A 19915-nucleotide genomic window follows, 5' to 3' on the forward strand; every position below is an offset into this window, starting at 1 on the left:
TCTCAATCTCCTTTTCAGGTCTAGAATCATTATTAAAATGATATAGTCTCCACAACTTAAATGAGTTTATTAGTCCAGTCTCCAATGGCCCCTCTTTTCATCTCTTTTAAGTTTTGAAACCAAAACCTGTCTCTTGTGCAGCCATTCCCCAATAGAAATTATCTCCTTTTATTAGAATATGAGCTTCAACAGGGTAGGATTTCTGGGGATACAATAAAAAAAAGACAAAAGATAGTCCCTTCCCTCAAGGAGGTCACAATCTAAAGGAAGATAAAATGCAAACAACTGTGTTCAAATAAGCTATATACAGGATAAATGGAGAAAAAAACAGTGGGGGAAATTATAGAATTAAGGAGGATTTGGAAAAGTTTCTTATAGAAGATGGGATTTTAGGTGAAAATGAAGGAGAATGTGTATTTGTTCATGAGTAATAGTGAAAATGGATTGAAGAAGGGAGAGAGGTGTTATAAGTGAACAAATAAGAGGGGAAGATTGATCTAATGAAGTCAAGGAACAGCTACTTATTTAGTTCTGTGAAGGGGAAAATTGAGAGAAATATTTGGCAACCCATGACCACCAAGAGAGCTGAAGAACAGCTTTCTACACACTCTTTCAATCCCAAAAGTCAAAAGAAAGGAATTAATCAGCATCTATAAAGCAAAACAATGTGAAAAATTTGGGAAAAGGGGAGCAGGGAAGCCTTAGAAGAAATTAAAAATCTGTAAAGACTAGAGTCATTGAAAGATTTCAGATTTTAATAAAAAGAAAAAAAGACATTCCTCAATTTAGAAAAGGTGGAAAAGGTGGCACAGCAATAGAGCACTGGCCTTGGAGTTTGTTCAAATCAAGTTTGAATCAAGCCTCAGACAAATGCCACTTACTGGCTGTGTGACCTTGGCCAAGTCATTGAACCATGATAGCCTTGCATCCAGGGCCATCTCCAGTCATCCTGATTCATATCTGGCCACTGGATCGAGATAGCTCTGGAAGAGAAAGTGAGGCTGTTGACTTAGCACAGCACCTCCTCACACAAATTTAATTCATGTTCTTGTCATAGCATCACCTGCCTGATGTCATGGTCTTAGAGCCTGAAGGTCAAACATCATCATCATCACCTTAATTATACATGATGGGACTGTCAAGACAAAGGACTTACTTCCAGGAAGAAGTTGTATCTATCCCTTAGTCTTAGTCTCTAGTCATCTAGATGAAGATGAAAATAAAAATAAAACAGAAATTAATTCCTCTGTGTGGTATGACTTTGGGAAGGGAGGGACTTTTGAGGCAGGAGAATTTTTTGATGTGAAAAGTAAACCTTTCATCGGTTCTTTCTGGGGACTGTGTAGGAAGGAAAGAAGCTTCTGTAGATTCTAGGCTAAGGGCCATGCCCTAGCTGCCAAAGATTTGTTGGCACTTCACCTGAACATAGCATAGTAACTCTCCAACTGATTGTAATGAAGCATCTCCCAACCTAGCCAATGGCTGAAGGTGGTAATAAAGAAACGCAGCTGTCCATCGAAGAGTGAGCTTAGGAGACTAGTGAATTAATCCTCCTGCAGATATTGAATGCCCAGAGAAGAGGATAGCAGCTGATCAACCTGCAATGTCCAATTCAGCAAGTTTATAGGTGTTGATCCAATGTCTATGCTATGAATTGCAAAGTCTGGAAAAACCTCTGGAGAAATAAAGGAAATAAGAGACCCATAGGATTTGAGTTGTGAGCTGCTTGACCATGTGTTCCCTATAAGTATGCCTCACTAACATTTTATTATAAATTAGTTTCACTCTTTCCCCTTCCTGGTCTCTATGTATATTTATGGGATGATATGTCCATTAATTTTGCAACTTCTTTCCCTGCTCTGTCCCTTAATGAATGCCTTAACTAAACAACCAAATGAGTCTACTGATCGATTAAGAGAATATATCAGTGGGTGCTCACTGGATTAGTTACTCTTAGGGTTGGCCCTAGATTCCTGGATTTAGTAACAACCTCCTCTCTGAAGACCCAAGGATCCATTAGTGACAAGAATGGGGCAAGTGATACCCAAGGAAGTTACTGATCATTAATTAATACTGGATGAATTTAGTATGTAGAGTTCTTAGTCACTATACCCATATACAACCTAATCTGTAGCACACTGTGTGAGCACTAGCTATGGTCTGGCTGTAAGTATTCCATATGGCACTGACTCTGTCCAAACTATCCCTACTCTCTACCATCCAGCTAAGCAAGAAGTGGTAAACATTAATTCTACCCAAGTCACATGAAGGAAGAAAGGAAAGAAGGAAAGAGAGAGAGGAGAGAGAGAGAGAGAGAGAGAGAGAGATAGAGAGAGAGAGAGAGAGAGAGAGAATGGGAGAAAAAACCAGAGGAACAGAGGAAGAGAAAACAAGGAAAGAAAGAGAGAAAAGAGAGAGAGAAATAGAGAGTAAAAGGAGATAGAAAGAATGAGAAAGAGAAAGAAAGAAAGAAGGAAAGAAGCACAGAAAGAAAGCAAGAAAGAGAAAGGAAGAAAGAAAGAAAGAAAGAAAGAAAGAAAGAAAGAAAGAAAGAAAGAAAGAAAGGAAGAAAGGAAGAAAGAAGAGAGAGAGACAGGGAGGGAAGGAGGGAGAAAGGAAGGAAGGGAGGAAGGAAGGAAGGAAAGAAGAGAGAAATAAGGAAAGAAGGAAAGAAAGAAAGAAAGAAAGAAAGAAAGAAAGAAAGAAAGAAAGAAAGAAAGAAAGAAAGAAAGAAAGAAAGGAAGGAAGGAAGGAAGGAAGGAAGGAAGGAAGGAAGGAAGGAAGGAAGAAAGAAAGAAAGAAAGAAAGAAAGAAAGAAAGAAAGAAAGAAAGAAAGAAAGAAAGAAAGAAAAGCAGAGATTAGATAAAGGGGACTTGGAAGGTTTAGTCAAAACAGAAGATGTGATATGTGTATTATTCAGCATTGCAGACTCCAGCAAAACAGAGCATTAGGTCTGAGGGAGAGATAACTAGAAATTTAGCCAAGGAAAATCCTCTTAGCCTAGAGTTAACTCAAAGCTTAACTAGACTTAATATTCCTTAATATAAGAAGGTTGAGTCCAGCTAGCATCTTAGCCTTGGCTTTCTATAGTAGTCAAGAAGGAAAAAAAACCCAAGGAATTAGGCTTATTCCCAAAGATCAGTGATAAGGAATATAAGAGAAAATCTCAAAGAAAGTCTTGGGGAGAGGGGACAATAATAACCTCACCAACGAGAAGCAACATTAATTAAACAATAGATCACAAGCAGATATACCAATAAATTTCCCCCGCCAGGGATGTCCTCTCATTACTGTTTTCCTCCTTGTCCTGTTTTCTCCTAGCCCCAAGCCACCCAGAATCCCTCTGGGGTGACTTAACTGCTCATATAGCTTGGATACAATGGATATCAACAAGTCTCTTTCTTCCAGTGATATGGAGGACCACCAGACCTTATCATCTCCATTTTAAATTCTTCAATGTCTTATCATCTCTCCTGCTTCTATGCCCATGAGTCTCTTGCTACTGTCAACTGACCTTATAGCCTAATGGCTTCTAAGACTTGCCATCCTCTTCATTGCTCCACCATTAGGATTTCCTTGCAAAGTATGTATTGTCTCCTCCAATAAAAGTGTGAGCTCACTGAGAGTCAGTGAGTCTAAATTTAACTATTTATATCACAATTGCTTATCAGAAGGCTTGGCACCAAGCAAGCACCTAATAAATTGTATATTCAGTTTTTTAATTAATAGAATGTATCACAAAGTCAAAAGGTTGAAAGAATAACACCTCAGAAATAAAGCAAAGCTCTTTGAAAAAAAAATGTTCCTAATTAGAGAAATGCAAATTAAAATAACTCTAGCTCTTTCTCATGATTGTTAGGTTGGCAAAGCTGATCAAACAGGAAATGGCAGATATAGGAGGGGTATAGATTGGCTGGGGACCTGTGAATTGATATAGCCATTCTGTAAAGTAATTTAGAACTATATCACCAAAATGATATCACTACTAGTTGTATACCACAAAGAGATCAAAGAAAGAGGAAAAGGTCCTATATATACAAAAACATTTTTAGCATCATCACTGGCTTGAGTTTGATTATTGCCTGTGATAAATCATGATTCAGACCTGGGAATGCAGGTGTGGAAAGAAAATAGAGACATTAAAAGAAGCTGTAACACATAAGAAAGTGATAGGAAAGTTAAGAAGAGTTTAAGGAAAAGATCAGTTGGATTGCTATTTTTTATTTTTTTTAAATTTCCCTCCACCCTTCCAACCAAACCCCCTCCCCTCAGTAGGGAACTGTCAGGTTAGCATTTTACATACATATTTTTAAACATATTTACAAATTAGTCATTTTTGGCATGAGGAATTAGGATTAAGGGAAAGAGATATATTAGAGATAGTTTTTATAGTGTTCATTAGATTCGGTAGGGTTATTTTTTCTGTGTGATTTGTTTTTCTTTCTCTAGTTGGGGATAATATAGACCATTGCCAGTGTAACAAAGTATGCACCTAGTGGTATACTATCCAGATACCTAGAGGGAAAGTGAATTCCTCTAGATATCTAGAGGAATTGCAAGGCGATATAGACAGCAAAACTTTAATAATGGGAGACCTCCCAATAAGGATAATGTAGGACCTGGCTTCATCAACATTAAAGGATCAGAGTCTGGAATGAGATATACCAAAGTGCAAGGGAGCTTGGAATGCAGCCAAGAATACACTATCCAACAAAGCTGAGCCTTCCCTTCCAGGGGAAAAGATGAACATTTAAAGAAATGGGAGACTTCCAACATTTCATTATGAAAAGTCTAGAGCTAAATAGAAAATTTGGTCATCAAACAGGAGGTTCAAGAGACAAGGTAAAAAATGGTGGAGGGTAAAGAAAAAAATAAAATTGCTATCCAATAAGATGAAACTGGCTATATCTTCACCTGGGAGAAAGATTCTCATAGCTCTTGGGAATTGCAACTCTATTAGAGAGAATATACTTAGCCAGTAGAGATGGACACTGCCAACTTTTCTGTGACTCAGAAAGAATTGTTTAAAAAAAAACACTTCTTAGAAATGGGGACAGTAAAGAGACCAAAGGAGGGAGGAGATTGAATGGGGTAGATTTCAATATAGTAAAAGGTACAAAAGACTTATTGCAATAGAAGGGAAGAAGGGAGGAGGTGAGAATCACCTGAATCTTCCCCTCATCAGACTTGGCTTAAAGTTAATTTACACACAGTTAAGTTAAGAAACTTACCTTACATTTCAAGTACTAAAAAGGGAAAAGGGGAAGGTGACAGGGAGGGGGAGGAAAAGGGGAACTAAGAGAAGGAAGGGAAGGAATGAAGAAGGGGAAAAGGGAAAGGGGAAAGAAAGGGGAGGGGCGTTGACATAGGAGGGCAAACACACTGAAGGTGGTAGTATTCAGAAAAAAAACATTGGGGAATATGGATAAAGTGAAAAAGGGGAAAAATACAGAGAGAAGAAAGCATGGAGGGAAATAAAGAGTTAGAAATAATAACTTTGAATGTGAATGGTATGAACTGTCCCTTAAAATGTAAGCAAATAGCAGAGTGGATTAAAAATAAGAATCATACAATATGCTGCTTACAAGAAACTCATGTGAAGCAGAGAGTGTAAAGGTAAAAGGTTAGAGAAAAATATATTTTGCTTCAGCTGAAGTGAAAAAAGCAGGGGTACCAATCCTTATTTCAGACAAAGCAGCTGAAAAAATAGATAGCATTAAAAGAGATAAGGAAGAAACTATATCCTCCTAAAAGGCACCATAGAAAATAAAGTAATTTCAATACTAAACATGTATGTACCCAATGGGATAGAATCCAAATTCTTAGAGGAGAAGCTGAAGTAGTTACAGGAAGACATAGAGAGCAAAACTCTACTAGTGGGAGAAGTCAACCTCCTGCTCTCAGATTTAGATAAATCTAAACATAAAATAACCAAGAAGGAAGTTAAGGTAGTAAATAGATTGTTAGAAAACCTAGACATGATAGACTTATGGAGGAAATTAAATGGGGATAGAAAGGAATATACTTTCTTTTCTGCAAGACATGGCACTTACACAAAAACTGATGATGTATTAGGGCATAAAAACCTAATGATCAATTATAGAAAGGCAGAAATAGTGAATACATCTTTCTCAAATCATAATGCAATAAAAATCATATGCAATATTGGGTCAAGGAGATATAGATACAAAAGTAACTGGAAACTAAATAACCACATTTTAAAGGATGAGTTTATCAAGCAACAAATTATAGAAAGTATTATTTCATTTTAGATGATGACAATAATAAAACAACATAAAAAATCTATGGGATACATTCAAGGTGGCTGTCATGGGATATATTATATCTTTAAATGCTTACATGAGTAAATTAGAGAAATAGGAAATAAATATACTAAATATGCAACTAAGAAATTTAGAGAAAGAACAAATTAGAAACTCCCAATTAAATACCGAATTGGAAATACTAAAAATTAAAGGAGAAATTAATAAAATCAAAAGCAAGAAAACTATTTAAATAATGATTAAAACCAAGAGTTCGTTTTATGAAAAAAACAATACAATTGATAAACCTTTGGTCAATTTGATTTAAAAAAAAAGAAAGAAGAAAACCAAATTACTTGTATGATAAATGAAAAAAGGTGAACTCAATACCCATGAGGAAGATATTAAAGTAATAACGCACAATTATTTTGCCCAACTCTATGGCAATAAATTTGATCATCTAAGTGAAATGGATGAATATTTACAAAATTATAACTTTCCCAGGTTAAATGAAGAGGAAATTAAATACCTAAACAATTCTATCTCAGAAAAAGAAATTCAACAAGCCATTATTGAACTCCCTAAGAAAAAATCTCCAGGGCCAGATGGATTCACAAGTGAATTCTATCAAACATTTAAGGAATAATTGTTTCTCATTCCATATAAACTCTTTGAAAAATAGGGGAAGATGGAACTCTGCTTAACAATTTCTAAGACACCAATATAATGCTGATAGCTAAACCAAGAAGAGTTAAAACAGAAAGAAAATTATCAACTTATCTCCCTGATAAATACAGATGCAAAAATCTTAAAGAAAATCTTAGCAAAATAAATACAATAAGTTATTACTAGCATAATAAATTATGACAAAGTAGTATTTATCCCAGGAATGCAGGGTTTGTTCAATATTAGGAAAACTGTTAGAATAATTAATTATATCAATAACAAATGTATCAGAAATCATATGACTATATCAATAGATGCTGCAAAAGATTTTGACAAAATACAGCACCTAATTCTATGAAAAAACACCAGAGAGAGTTTAGGAATAAATGGATTGTTCCATGGAATAATAAAGTATCTATCTGAAACCAATAACAGGCATTATATGTATTGGGGATAGTCTAGACACATTCCCAGTACAATCAGGGGTGAAACAAGGATGCCCATTATCATCACTACTAATCAATATTGTGTTAGAAATATTAGCTTCAGCAATAAGAGAAGAAAAATAAATTGAAGGAATTAGAATTGGAAAAGAAGAGACAAAACTCTCACTCTTTGCAGATGACATGATGGTATACCTAGAGAATCCCCAATAAAACACCTAAAAAAACTACTAGAAATAATTAGCAACTTTAACAAAGTCGTAGAATATAAAATAAATCCTCATAAATCCTCTGCATTTCTATATATGACTAGTAAGATACAGCAGAAAGAACTAGAAAGAGAGATCCCATTCAAAGTAACCTTAGACAAAACAAAATACCTGGGAGTCAATTTGTCAAGGCAGACTCCAAAACTCAAAACTTTTTTGAAAACAATTACAAAACACTTTTCACACAAATAAAATCAAATTTAAATAACTGGCCAAACGTCAACTGCTAATGGTTAGGTCAAGCTAATACAATAAAAATGACAATTCTATCAAAATTAAACTACCTGTTTATCACCCTACCAATCAAAATTCCAATAAATTATTTTAAAGAGTTAGAAAAAACTGTAAATAAATTCATATGGAGAAATAAAAAGTCAATAATTTCCAGGGATTCAAGGAAAAACAGTGCAAAAGAAGGTGGCTTAGCCTTACCAGATCTAAAATTATATTATAATGCATCAGCCCTCAAAACTGTTTGATATTGGCTAAGAAATAGTCATGCATCAGTGGAATAGACTAGGTGTAATAGCATGAAATGGTTATAGTAATCTGCTGTTTGATAAACCCCAGGAGTCGAGTTATTGGGATAAAAACTCTCTTTCTTAGATTAAAAACTGTTGGGAAAATTGGAAGTTATTATGGGAGAAACTTGGATTAGACTAACACCTCACACCCTATACTAAAATAAGATCAAAATGGCTGCAAGATTTAGACATGAAAAGCAATATTATAAGCAAACTAGAAGATCAAGGAATAGTTTACCTGTCAGATCTATGGAAAGGAAAGCAGTTTATTACCAATAAAGAGATGGAGAGCATCATTAAAAACATACTAGACAATTTTGATTACATTAAATTAAAAAACTTTTGCACCGACAAAACCACTATAACCAAGATCAAAAGAAATGAAGTAAATTGGGAAACAATTTTTACAACTAGTATTTCTGACAAAGGACACATTTCTAAAATATACAGAGAACTGAGTTAAACTTTTTAAAAAATCAAGCCATTCTCCAAGTGGCACATGGTCAAAGGATGTGCAAAGGCAATTTACAGATGAAGAAATCAAAGCTATCTATAGTCATGTGGAGAATTTCTCTGGATCACCATGTCCTTCAATTGGGGAATTGCTTAACAAACTGTGGTGTATGTATGTCGTGGAATGCTATTGTTCTATTGGAAACCAGGAGGGATGAGAATTCAAGGAAGCCTGAAAGGATTTACATGAACTGATGATGAGTAAGATGAGCAGAACCAGAATAACATTATACACCCTGACAGCAACATGGAGGTGATGATCAACCTCGTTGGACTTGCTCATTCCATCAGTGCAACAATGCGGGACAATTTGGGACTATCTGTGATGCAGAATATTATTTGTATCCAGAGAGAGAATTGTGGAGTTTGAACAAAGACCAAAGACTATTACTCTTAATTTAGGGGAATAAATCATTATCCTATTCTGTTATTTTTCTTCTTTAAGGATATGCTTTCTCTCTCATCACATTTACCTTAGATCATTGTACACCATGGAAACAATGTAGAGATTAACGGATTGTCTTCTGTGGGGGATAGGGGGAGAGAAACAAGTTCGGGGGAAAAATTGTAAGACTGAAAATAAATAAAATCTTTCTTTAAAAAAAATAATTAGAGACCTCAATCTCTCTCAGAGCTAGATAAATGTAGTAAGAAAATAAACATGAAGGAAATTAAGAAAGTGAATGATTTTTTTTTTATTTTGCTTTGTCTGAGATTAGGATCACTGCCCCAGATTATTTTACTTCCACTGAGGCATAATGTATTTTGCTCCAATCTTTTACCTTTACCCTGTGAGTATCTCTCTGCTTCAAATGTGTTTCTTGTAAACAATATATTGTAGGATTTTGATTTTTAATCCATTATGCTATGTACTTCCATGTCATGGGACAGTTCATCTCATTTAAATTTACAATTAAGATTCCTAATTCTGTATTTCCCTATTATCTCTTTCCTTTTCTCTTATTCCTCCTCAATAAATTTTACTATCTTTCCCTTTTGACTTGTTTTTTAGAAATTTAGCTTTCAATATATTTTTATTTATACCTTCCCTTCCCTTTTATCAGTCCCTTCTTCCCTTATCTTTCCTGTTCCCAGTCCCCCTTCCCTGTAGATTAAGTTAAATTTTTAAACCCAAGTGTTAATGTATCTTATTCTCTCATTGAGCTAAATCTATTGAATAGAATTTACTCAGCATTCACATTCTCCCTTCTTTCCCTCTGAACTTATAAATCTTTGTGCCTCTTCACTTGGTGTCTAATAGTAAAATCAGGTATCCTCAATCACAGATTATTTGATTACTTGGTAAACTATTGTTATCAAGATATCATCATAGATTATTTACTTGATTGCTTGATAAGCAGCATTGACTCAAATTGCATCAAATTATAATCCTTTTTTTACCTTACCCCTTTTTCTGGATTGATAATTAATCTTGGCAGATCAACTGGAAGACTAAGCTGAAGTCCATATGAAGTCTGTAAAGGAAGAGAGAGAGAGAGAGAGAGAGAGAGAGAGAGAGAGAGAGAGAGAGAGAGAGAGAGAGAAAGAGAGAGAGAGAGAGAGAGAAAGTGCAGGTAGCCATGAAACTTGGGTTAACCAGACCAAATGGTGAGGTCCATGGAGCTCCAGGTGGTTTAAGGAAGAGCCAGAGGAAGGCTCATCCTTCTGGATGGGAGGCTGGAAGAAGCAATAGGGTCATAGAAGTGGCATTTCCTGGTGAATATCCCTCCATTGTAGGCTGGACAGGGGGTGGTGCTTGGGAGTAGTCTTTTGCACCTTGGAGCAGGTAACTTTCAATGGAAAACTATGTGCTGGTCCTTCCTGTCTCCATGTACTTGTCAGATTTTAAGACATCATTTTCTGCCCACCAGTGTTTTGGCCAAGGTTAGGTCAAAGTGTAAATGGGGGATAAGATACAAACGACATGGTCAAGGGGAGATTGGATACAATCAACAGTGTCCAACGGAGGCAAAATCTCAATGGGGGAACCTCCACTCATTTGATAGATTTTTGTTTCTACTAATTGACAGTTCTCTACATAAATAACAGGTCTTTATAGTGAAAATGGACTGGAAACTAAATGATTCATAATAATTAGGAAATGGTGTAGGAATGAAAAGCAATACTATTGTGCTATAAGAAATGAAGAAAGATACAATGTCAAAGGAATGGGGAGATTTTTCATGAACCTCTGCAGCCTGAAGTATCAAGACCAGGAATTCAGTTTATAATGTAAAAGCAACATCTATAACATAACAATCTGGAAAGAACTCTCATCAACTCAGTTATCAGCATGATTCTAAACAGGACCAATAATGAAGCATGTCACCTACCTCCTGACAAATATATACTAGATTAAATATATAAATAAAAGAGATTTTTGACCATAGTCAGTGTGGAAATTTATTTTGCTTCTCTATGAATATTATTTTTTACTTTTATTTTATTTTTTCCAATTATATGCAAAAGGAGTTTTTAGTAATTATCCATTTACAAATTTATAAGGGCCACATTTTTCTACCACCCTCCCTCCACATGGAAGCAACCAGTCCGCAAAAAGTTGTACATGTACAATCAATTGTGTTTACCACATTTTTCATATTAGTCATGTTGTAAAGGAGGAATAAGAACTAAGGGGGGAAAGGGCATGAAAAAGAAAGGAAAACATAAAAGAAATTTTAAAAAGTGAACCTAGAATGCTGTGATCCCCATTCAAAATCCATTATAGGTTTTGTTTTGTTTTATTTTTTTTGCTTTTCTTTCTGATTGTGGATGTTATTTTCCATAAAAGGTCCCTCAGGTTTGTTTTTGATCATTGAATTGTTGATAGTAACTTTGACCATCATGGTGGATCCTTCTCCCAGTGTTGCTGTTGATATGTTCAATATTCTTCTGGTTCTGCTCACTTCACTCAGCATCAGTTCAATTTGCATATTCTTTAAATTGTTCTTGCCCCTTCCTTGATTGGGAAAGCAGAAGGGTAGAGAAGAAAAAAAAATTAATAATTGGAGAAAACAAAAGAAATCATGTAATTTATCACTAAGGTCCCTTCTGATTTTAACATTTTTAGTTTTATGTGTTCCTAGTCCCCTTGCAGCAGCAACATTATGTACTGACAACCTCTTCTCAAGTCTCACAACTCTGATTTTTTTTGTTCTCTGTACCAACATTGTGTTTTAAGTTCCCATGCATTGTTTTAATTTTCTAAGGTTCTCTTCTAGGCTAAAACTTAATGATGGTAAGATTCAGCAAAAATTGAGGTCTCACCTTTTTTAAAAAGAAAAAAAAATCTCAAATGAGCAGTCTATGAGTATGTATTTCGAGAATGCGCCCCCTTGTCAATGAGACTATATACTTATAGAGGGAGGAAGTCAATAATTTTTTCTGCTCTGAGAACTGAAGCATTGTAACAGTTATGTCAAGGAAATGTTAGTTCTAAAGCTCTTTTTGTATGTAATGAGTTGATCAATTAATTCAATTACTGGATAAATGGTTGTTTAGTAACCATCATGTTGTTATTAGAACCATTGTCTTCTGATTCTCCATAATACCTGTTTACATTAACAGACTTTTATTAATACAATCTTGAATCACTTTATTCTTGGGTTAAAATTTCTTATGTTGACTGAATTGATGACTCAGAAAGTGACTTCTAAATTAATAATTCCATAGAAAGAGTAATTTCTCATTCCCTTTATTTGGATAATCCAAATTAAAGTCTCTTGTGAGCCATCTCTGGTTCTTACTCTGTGAAAACTCTTATAGACATTTTACCATAACTCCTCAAGAGGAAAATCTACCAATTTGAGGGGAAACTTCTTCCTGTTTTGATATTTCAAGGGCACTAATGAACAATTTAGAACAGAGGCTGGGAATGTCCAACCTGAGGACTGTCCCAGGTCTGTAGAATCATTTGATCTGATACTGCCAAGGCAACTGCAGTTGAGACTCAAAATTCAATAAATCTAGCAACTTTTAAGAGTGAATTATTTAAATTTCTGACCAAATTTAGCAACTAATTTTTAAGTTGATAATTTTGTATGGCTCACGAATGATGTTGTAATGAAACTTGGGAGGAAAAAAAGGTTCCTCACCTATGGTTTAGAGAATCAGAGAATGTTTGAATAAGAGTTGTTGAATTTCCTCATTTTATAATTGAAAAAACTGGTGGCCTGAGAGAATAATTACTTGTCTAAATTCATATAGCTAATAACATTTAATAGGACTTAGAAGTTCAAGATGTCTTTTCATTGCTCCAAATCCAAACTCTAGAATTGTTATAGAAGGTAGTGTTCTTAGAGTTAGAAGTTCTGTCTTTGAAATGTCAGCTTCTAATTAGTTGTGTGATCTTGGGCAAGTCATTTCCTTCCCTTTGAATCCTATTTTCCTCCGATGTAAAATGAGGAGGTTTGAACTATGGAATCACTAAGACTCAGCTCTAAATCTCACGATCCTAATTATTTAATAAGACAGTTCCTGGCCCATAGTAGGTGCTGAATAACTGTTTATAGATTGCTTGATATTGACTGATAATAAACTAAATCATCTAAGAGCAGATAGTGGTTTCAGCTAGTAAAGTTTCCAAAGTCCTGAGGGACAATTCATATCATGTTATACAAAGAAGTATTAGATGGTCTTCTCTATGTCAGAAAAATATTATTAGAACTATACAAAGCATTTGTCTGTCTTTCATTACTGATATGTGCATTTGAGTTGATGAAAGAAAAAGTTTGGAATTGTACCACTTCTGCTTGTCTTGTGTTTAAATCTATAGAACTGTTTCTTTAGTTCAGAATGAAATAAGTTAAATTTAAAAAATTAAATAGGAAGTCTGTAAGGTCAAGACTCTCTCAACTTCTAATAGAATGCTGTGTAGGTAGAGATAACTGAATAAATGTTAGTTGAATGAGATGAATGTATTGGCATTAGGAATCCTTTCCCAGGAGATAAAAAAAAAAGAAATTTCTTTCCAACTCTAAATCTATGATACTATTGTTTCTTATTTCCTGGGTTCTTAGGCCAGCATCCATTTTATTTCAAAATGGGAGAGAAGACTTTTATTCTTCTTAAGAGAAACAGTGTGACATAATGTACAGAAGGCCGGATTTGGCTTTAAGAAAACTTGGATTCAAATCCAGTCTTGGATACTTACTATCTGTGCAGACTTGAATAATTCACTTAAGCTTTTTTGAGATTTGGTTTGCTCATCTCTACATGGGATTAATAACACTTATATGACAGGTTGGTGTCAAGTTCAAATAAAAATATAGTTGAGCCAGAAGGAATTTTCCCCCTCTCTTTATAAAATTTAAAAATCAAAAATATTCAGCCTATTATTAGGCTGTGAATTCAAATCCAGCTGGGAGAGGGGCAAACAGAACTTGGCATATCCATTGAGGCAATGTAAAATTCTTCTCTAAAAAAGACTTTAATAGAAGGATGGGGAAGAGAGCAGGAGGTGGCTTCATGCCTGAATTCAATTTAATTCAGTTTAACAAACATCTGAAAGCAGAGAAGGAGCACCCTGGAGTGTGGGAAAGGGCACAGAAAGGAGGTGCCAGAAGCATCAAAGATAAACATTGTTGATTTCTCACTTCTGCTCAGGCTGGTAGGGTAGACAGATAAAGTAAATAAAGTCAACCAGGAAGGTCAGGAGCCTTTAGGGGTGTTAAAATTATTCCTGTTATTCCTAGCATTATTATTCATGACAAATTAGATCACATTTCTATAATGCTTTTAGCTTTGCAAAATCTTTTTCTCACAACAGTTATCTGAAGTAGCTGTAGATGAATAGCCTATTCATGCTTATTATTAATTCTTATTATTACACATATTAGTGTGCTACTACTAGGGCAGCTAAGTACAATGGATAGAATTCCAGGCTTGAGAATCAGGAAGATTCCTGAGAGAGGGAGTAAGGAAGAATCATTCTTAGTTCAAACCTGACCTCAGACACTTACTAGCTGTATGACCCTGGCAAACCATTTAACCATTGGCCTCATTTTCCTCATTTGTAAAATGAACTGGAGAAGGAGGTAGTAAAACACTTCCATGATTTTGCAAAGAAAACCCCAAATGAGATCATGAAGAGTTGAACACTACTGAAACAACTAAACAAGAACCAACAGCTACTATTAACTGCTCCTACTCCCACTACTTAAAAAAAAAAAACCAAAGTGTGTTCAAAGACATTTTTGTGTTTTCCATTATCTCATCAATAGAAGCTAAGTTCCCATTATTGAAATGTCCCAAGGTCATTCTAGAGGAACATTCTAGAATATCACTTGGACATTCCCCAGATTGCTTAACATCAGTGTGATCTTGAGCACTTTCTTCAACTGTAAAATGAAGGAGTTGGACCTTCAAATGTTTGTTTCAACTCTAAATCTATGATCCTATTGTTTCTTATTTTCTGAGTTCTTAGATTAACATCCATTTTTGCTTTGGTGGAAACTAGATCATCAAGTTCTTTGGAGCATTTCCTTGAACTCCCCTTCTATTCTTTCAAAATTGTATCTTTGGAAGGGGTTCTGGGCTATTCACGAATTTATTTGCATGTCCCTGCCTCTGGAACTGATTCTGAATTTATGATATACACTCAAGTCTTTCATGACTGGAGCTTGAGGAATTTCATTAGGCCCAACCTATAATTGTTGTTGTAAATGTTTACACATCTATAAATTATTATTAAGCAAGCAGGGCAAGGTCAACTTTTATCTTTAGAGACACCTCAAATATACTATAGCGATTTCCCTGCAGATAAAAGAGGCTGGCATCTAATTACCATTCATGTTAGCAGGATATTGACAGCACAATTTCTTGTTATTAATATGGAGGCTCAGAATGGATCCTTTAGCTTGACCATGACATAGGATCACCATATAACTAATGCCAAAGCATTGGGTTTTGAAAAAAAGGTCACCAAGTCAGCAAACAGCAACTCACAATATTGTCTCTAACTTGCTGTGTGACATTGGTAAGACCTTTTCTTCTCTCTGGGCCTCAGAATATTTAGCAATAAAATTATGGAGTCCAATTAATCATTTCTTTGATGCCTTCTAGTTTTATAGGAAGTTGGAAGTCAAATATTTTCTGGGCTTGATATTGGAGACCTATATTGAATGTTAACTGTTACCTGCTAGCTTTTTGACATTAAGCAAATATACTTCTAATTTTTGAAACTCAGTTTTGAATCTACCAAATGAGGAGAATACCTGTCAGGGTTTTTGAAAGGGTCACAAGAGACAATGCATACAAAATGTTGTGTAGACCATAAAGCTCCATACAAACATCAGTTTTTATTGTTAATGATATTAGTAATCTTTTCTGGTTTTCTTTGAAAGCCATTACATGGTTTTCTGCTTTAACAAAAAGTATTTGGTATAAACCCCCAATGTAACTCTTTACCACTATTTTGGGAAGGAGCCTGGAGCAGTCAAGATGCATGAATTTTAATCCAAGAGAAATCTACACCTTCAAATTTCCAGTGATATTTTATTGTAACTCAGAGTTCAAGTCAAGCATAACAAATGAGACTCTATACTTTATATTGGAATTCTCATTAATTGCTTTTTTGTTCTTCCTTATAAATTCCCATTATTATCTTAAGGGTTGACATTGCAGTAGGCTGCATACTCAGAATGGTATCTGACCCAAGACTTTCAAAACCCATTATTGAGACAGAACCCTTTAAGACATTAGGAAAACATGGAAATTTTCCCTCCTGAGACATGTCAGCTATTTCTTGTTCAGACAGTACAAGACCAGAATAAGCTGTGTTGTTGGTTTTGGAGCATAGATAAGATTGATGATATTTGCTCCTGTAGCTAGTCCACTGTACTTATTCTCAAAACAAAAACTTCGCCCATTGGAAGCAAAGTCCTCAGGGGGCAGCTTTCATATCTCTGCAGATTTTTGGTTTAACTCTCAGGATCTTAGGGTGGGGGGTAGTTTTATCTTTATAATGCTATAAATTATGAGCCCCTACCTGTTAGTTTCTTCAAATTAGTTATCAGTTGATCTCAACAATTCAACCAGCTTTAATTCATTGGTAGAAAGGGAGTATTTACTAAGGGGCTGAAGTAAGAAAAAAATTGTATCAAATATTTCTAAACTATCTAAGGCATACTTTTCCCCAAGGACACAGAGAGTTCAGGGAAAATGAGCTCATGCTTAGGGAACATGTGGCAGAGGGGTAATTCCTTAATTCCTGGAAGTTCTTTTGTTAGACTTCTTAAAATGTTTCCCTTAGGTAGAGTGTAACCTTTTATAGAACTCTTTTTAGAGAAAACTGAAGCTGTCTTTCCTTAGTGTGACTACTTTGTCCTAGGCTCCAGATGAAGATATTGTAATCTATGTCATTCCTGTAATATTGCTAAAATACCAATAAGAAGTCCAGGTAGTCCAACCCTTTGAAATTCACATTGATGCAGGTAAATGATGTAGAGAATTTTGAATGTAGCAGAATCAAAATCTTTATCTTTTAATGCTGTTAAAATCTGAGAATCTTGTTAAAGGAGTAGAAAGGTCTTTGCTCTTGAGATGTAAATTGACCCCTATTGTTTTATTTTTTAATGTAAAATTTGAATCCTATCTCCTTATTTACATCCCACAGAGAGCATAGGAATTCATTGGCCTTTTCAGTGGCCTCCAAATTCCTAGGCTTATCTGGTGACTCCAAATCCTAGCAGTAACAGCACAACTGCCATCTGGGGGTTAAAGGGAAGAGGTAGTGGCAATAAAATGATGGAGTCCAATTACAAATAATTCCTTTTCAGGGCCTTGACTGGAAATATTTTCTTCTCCATGTCAGCAAGCTTTGAGCTGGCTTGCTATTTTATAGGAAAAAATCTACCAAGTATGATGAAATCTATTCATTAATAGTCATCCATCCTTTTTATTCTTTGACTTTCAAGGACTTTTCACAGGAAGGCTAATGTCCTTCATTGAGTGATCAATTCAGTAGAGGTACTCTCACTTGGTTAACATTCTTACTTTAAGTAGTGTGGGAGATCACTCATGGATGGACTCAATTAGCTCTTGACATATATTAACTGTATTGTAAATGTTCCACTTGGAGTGTATGCTCCATGAGGTCATGGATTATCTTTTTATATTATCAATACTTCCAGGCAAATGGTAGGTGTTTATTAAATAATAAATGTTGATTGATTAATTGATTGATTCTGGACTGAAACTGGAGGATGAAGAATAGATACTATAAAGCTCAGGGTAGTCTTTAAGCCAGGAAGCTTAGCTTCAAACTACATTCAAATTCTTTGATCTTTAGATTCTTCATCTGTAAATTGATGATAATAATGCTTGTATTTTCTGCCTCACAAGGTTGTGGTAGGAAAAGAACCTTGCAGAACTTTCAGCTCTACAGTTATTGTTATTATAAATTAGCTAGGCAATTCTGGCAGCAGATGTATAGGCAGAGACAGACCATCATTTAGGTACATTAAAATAGACATCAGAATTCAGAGAACCTTAAACTGAACTGATACTTGGGCAATGGGTGTACTTCATTCAATAATTTTAAATTAACATTTATTTAAGCTTACTCTGCTCTAGGTACTATGCATGCTGGTAGGGGTAATAAGAAAACAATCCTTCCCTTCTGGAAGCTTGCATTCTAAGAGAGAAACATTTTTTAAATACTTCTTCTTAGGATAGGGATTAACTTCTGGGTATGGGTTGCCCAGGACTAAAGTTAAACTAGGTAATTTCTTTCATTTTAATGAAAAGAGACTCAATAAGAACAAAAGGAATATAGGGCTGTTTGGGTTCCATAAGAATGTGAAGGAGGAGAATGGTTAGTTTACAATACAAAGACTGGTGTCCACCTATATTGTTGCCTAAGGGCAGGTACTGAGTTAAGATAAAATATTTAGCCTCCATCTCATCAAAAACTGATGAGATTGTCCTACCTAGTTCTAAGTTCTAGGTTCTTCCAACCTTCTCTTTTGAACATGTTAAAGGAGGCAACTGTTCTTGCTCATTCCTATAATGAATAGGGCAGGAAAAAGTTATAGGTGACCAATGTATCAGTTAGATTGTAAATCCAGCCAATGATTGGCATGAAGGGCAGGAACAAAGCTTTTCAAAGTGCAAAAAGACCCAGCATTTTGGGCTTTCCTTGCCCCTCTCTCATCTTGAGAGAGGAGAGCCATTAAGATATCTTAATTAAAAAAAACATTTTAATCACTCTGGACTAAGTATTCACAAGCCATTTATAACAAACTGAGTATAAAATTAGACTTTATTCATATATTTATATGTATAAAATAACTATTTAGAGTTAGTGTTAGTGGAGGTTACTTTAGTTAGTGAAGAATATATAGCATAAGAAAGTATGCTCACAGATCCAACAGGCTAGGTGTGGGTAATTGTACCCCAAAGGGATTAACTGTATCCCAGAAAAATTACTTTCTTAGAAGTTCTCCCTCCCAGGCAATTTTTAGGCCAGCCATATTCTGTTTTTTTTTTTTTTTTTGCTATGGGAAACCAATTTAATTTAATTCAACAAATATTTATAAAAAGATTGGTTTGTAGATATTTTGCTAAATTCTAATATTTAATTAAAATGAAATAGTCTATATACTCAAGAATCTTACATTCTACTTGGAGTATAAAATCAAAAGTAGGGTATGATGAAATCATAGATTAGGGTAGACAATAGAGAATGGGCACTGGAAGCAAGCTTTGAAGGAAAAGGATCATTTAAAATATCTAAGACACTCTCCCATAAGGACCCAGAGTTAGGGAAAATGAGCTCATGCTTAGTTGCATACTTAGTTTATTGATTTCCTCTTTATTTTATTCATGTAAACATGAATCATGTCTTCTGAAAAGAGTGAGAGTTTTGTTTCTTTCTTCCCAATTTTAATTCTCTTAAATTTCTTTTTCTTCTCTTATTACTAAAGTTAACATTTTTATTCTCCAATTTTTCTAGTCACCCAAGCTGACATCCTTGGACTCAGCTGGAACTCTTCACTCTCTCCCTCTTCACAAGAACTTGTGTTGACTTTCTTCCTACAACCTCATTGGCATTTGCCCAGTTCTCTCCATTCATACAGACATGATCCTAAATTAGGACCTTTTCATCTCATACTAGCTTTAAGTTAATTGACTCCTGATCAATCAGTCTTTCTGCCTCAAGTCTCCTCTCTGATAATCCATTCTCTACTCACTTGCCAAATTAATATTCCTAAATCTCAGGTTTGACTCTATCACT

Source organism: Macrotis lagotis, chromosome 1 (genome assembly GCF_037893015.1).
Source record: "Macrotis lagotis isolate mMagLag1 chromosome 1, bilby.v1.9.chrom.fasta, whole genome shotgun sequence".
NCBI classification, from domain to species: Eukaryota; Metazoa; Chordata; class Mammalia; order Peramelemorphia; family Peramelidae; genus Macrotis; species Macrotis lagotis.